At 42.0% G+C, this 3,613-nt stretch overlaps 1 long non-coding RNA gene across 1 annotated transcript in view; it reads left to right on the forward strand.

The window, feature by feature from the left end:
• Positions 1–3,613, forward strand: part of LOC101854617 — a 14,979-nt gene that overhangs the window by 4,644 nt on the left and 6,722 nt on the right. The window contains exon 2 of the long non-coding RNA XR_221198.3: positions 3,003–3,109. This is a non-coding gene — a long non-coding RNA (uncharacterized LOC101854617). The remainder of the gene's footprint in view (positions 1–3,002; positions 3,110–3,613) is intronic.

A 3,613-nucleotide genomic window follows, 5' to 3' on the forward strand; every position in this document is an offset into this window, starting at 1 on the left:
GGGGGGAACAAAAATAAAGAAAACACACAAATGCAAAACAACAACATAAGTGGACCATGGAGGACAACCATGTTTACATATCAATAATAACAACAGTGGGGCCCTGGCTCCAATATTTTTAAATTATCGGGGTAATTAGAGTTGGAATAGGCGGAGCCTTGCTTTGCATGGCAGCATAGAAAACTAAGTAGGCAGAGAGTAGGGGAGCTTGAAAAGGGAAAATAGCGGACCACTAGGCACCAGGGGCGCCATAGTGAAAGTAGTTCCGACCGGCGGTTACCGGTGGTCCGGTAAAGTACAATCTTACCCTCGTTCTCCTTTCCTTTGTTTCTTTCTGTCCTCCCTCCCAATGTCTCTAGATTCTACATCCTTTTTATTTCAACTTTCTCTTAACACAATTCGTCTGGACCCCTCGATTTTGGAATACAGTCAAAACCTGCCCTGACGGCCACCTCTATAGTCTATAAGACGGTCACTTGTACAAACGGCCACTTTCCATTTCCCCTCTTGCGTTTTTTCTGTTATAGTTTAACTGTGTAAAACGGGCACCTGTCCAACGCGGCCGCGGCCACCATATTTTAATGCACAACCTCTATTATACTAAGCAATAACACCTGTCTTAGACGGCCACCTTAGCAACTCCATTACGTTTTGTTGTAAATTGTGCAGTGGCCCCTGGCGTTGTGGGCGAGCCGTCATATATCAATCACCTGTCGTTGTTTTTAGGTAGTCCCTCCAACCGATCATGTTGCGCAGGCCCCTCTCACTGTTGACCAATAGGTACCAATTTTCAGCTGCTGGGGATGTAAGCATGTGGTCCCTCATAACTATAACCCATAAGCCCCGTCCAGAACTCATACACAAATCGTAAGTGAGATGAGTGGTCACTGTTTACCCAGTCTGTAACAAAGTAACAAAGGACGTCAACATGAACTTGTGACAGAAGCGTCGCTCGTTCTCCGAGTGGTGGCGACCCATGTGTTTGTTTTAACTTGGCACTCGATTCTTCCTTATCTGATACATTTCGTTTTATTGTCACCCTTATGCAAAATCAGCAACAAAATAAAAATTACAAATAAAATACAATCAACAACAAAAATGCGGCTACTTTCGATTGGGACCTCAGATGGGAATGGTTTGTTTTCTTCATCTTGATCAGTCCTGCCTAAGACGGCCACCTGTCTTATACGGCCCCTGTTCTCCTTGACAGTGGGTGGCCGTCTTATACAGGTTTGACTGTATATGACATCATTTAGTTGGTACAGTAGTCTCCGCCTAAATGCACGGTGCTCGGGAAGGCCCCATAGTGTGTGTTTATGCGGAGCGTGCGTTTACATGAAGCTTTGCAAAGGGAGGAAGAGGCACAATCATTTCACTTCCTTGATATTTTAGTGACCTCCCTTGGGGATTATGGGTCATTGTTCCCGGCTGTGGATGAATTTTATAAATACAAAAATGTTAAATGGGTTGGGGGGGAGGGGGGGGGGCAGGAAAAAGGACTCACTGCACATGCACTATAAAATGTCGAGAACAGATAATCTTGAGGAAACTGTTCTTGATAGGTGTCATAGGAAAAAGCCATCAGCCACGCTGATTTCCAATTCCAAATGACCAATCCCGACTGCCTGTCATCTATTGCAACTCAGTAAATGCATGGATGACGTCAGACTTTTCTCTTGTGATTCATTCAACAAAATGAGCGCAGTTGATTACTTTACGGTACTAATTTATTTGACTCTTTCCGGACCATCGCTGATATATGTCGGGGCGAGTCCACACCCCTTGCGGGCACCAGTCAGAAATTTTCTCTCAAAGACGCTTTTCTAGTGACCGATCAGAAGACATTTCAGGCCCCCCACCCCAATATCACCCGACCAGTTCTAGACCTATGTGTCTGTGGAAAGTTGGGCATCTAAACTCTGTCATGAAAACTTTGTCCATCACTCTTTGTTCTGCATGAGGGTCAGTCTCGCCAAATACAGGTATCCGGTTGTCAAGGCGTGTTTCATGCAAGCTGTGTAGGCTTCAGTGAAAATTTCCCTTAATCAAGCTTTGCCTGTCAGCATGTTTCGCGGATTGAAGCGTGCGCTTAGAAGTGACCATGCGTTTGCACGTCTGAATTATATGTGAGGCATCATGGTGAAATCAGGCGCTGAGCTTGTCAAAATAATGAAATCGAAGACAGCAGCATTTTTCTTCCCATTTGGCAATTTCTATACTATGGAATTTTTATTTTTTTGGCTCAACACTTCATGTCCATTAAAAAATAAAGGCACAAAAAACGTAGATGTGCAGTTTCCATTGGCTCCTAAAAGCTTTGGAAGTCGCCAAACTTTTGACAGCCATATTCTTTCTAATTTACTTCTGAATCCAAGTAACCCCACCTGCTTCAATTCGAAATATCTCGATTTTTAATAAAAATAGATGGATAATTTTTACATCGAAAGCAAGACAAATGAACAAGATTTAAAATGATACCAATAACTCCATATGCCCAAAAATTAACAGACTCCTGATTCCACCGTGTTGTAAGTAACACTTGTAGTAAAAAAAAACTTGTCATATGACGAAAGCGTGCATTTGAGCGGAGGGTGCCTCTGTATGGCATGCGTTTAGGCGGAGACTACTGTAACTTTAATGAAGAGAAACTTAACCCAATTCACCCTGCGTTGTCGCGGCAATACACTTGTATCCACCCTGACTTGTCGCAAGATTTTGGGCCTGATCATGGGTTACTGTGGATTCTTCCCCCTGGCCATTTGGCTAAGATCCCGGTTCGCCTAAGATCCCGCATTTTCCTTGCTCCCGAGCACCGGGCTCTTAGGCGGAGACTACTGTATTTTACCATTGTTGATGAAATGAGATTGTTTTTGCTTCAATTTGTTAAGATTTCGAAATTCATCATTTAGTCACACTTTTGGGGACCAACGTTTGAGACTTACTATGGATGTGTGCTATAAATTCTGTATTCTAATTGGATTATTATTAATTTCAATCCACAGAACATACAAAACAGGATGCCAGGCATTGTTGAAGCTGTCAGCCAACAAGGAAAAGAATGGTCTGGTGATTACAGAAGTGAACTTGGAACACAATCATGAAAAGTTGGGTGAGTGATTAAGTCTTTTTTATGTTTTATTTCTAAACATTGTGGTTGTTTTTGTACAATTGTTGTTTTTTTTCTTTCTTTTTTGTGTATATTGGTGTAGTACTCCTGAAAAGGACGATGCAGAACAGGGTAGTGAGTACAGTCAAACCTGTGTATGACGGCCACCCATTGTCAAGGAGACAGGTGGCCGTCTTAGTCAGGATTGATCAAAATGAAGAAAACAAACCATTCCCTTCCGAAGTCTATTTTTTTTCTAAAAAATGCTCAATGCGCATTACATAAAAAAAGACCGCACATCTTAAAAATTAATGGACATTGTAGGTAAAACACAGTATTATATAAAAAGTCTTGCAGTTAGCTTGGCAATGCGTTCACTAAAAATATACGATGCAAAAAAAATTCACCAACGGTCACAATGAAATTGAAACTTGAATAGTAGAAATATTCATTAAAACATTGGTTCTCTCTTTCTCTCTCTCTCTCTCTCTCTCTCTCTCTCTCTCT

This window comes from Aplysia californica, unplaced genomic scaffold (genome assembly GCF_000002075.1).
Source record: "Aplysia californica isolate F4 #8 unplaced genomic scaffold, AplCal3.0 scaffold01273, whole genome shotgun sequence".
NCBI classification, from domain to species: domain Eukaryota; kingdom Metazoa; phylum Mollusca; class Gastropoda; order Aplysiida; family Aplysiidae; genus Aplysia; species Aplysia californica.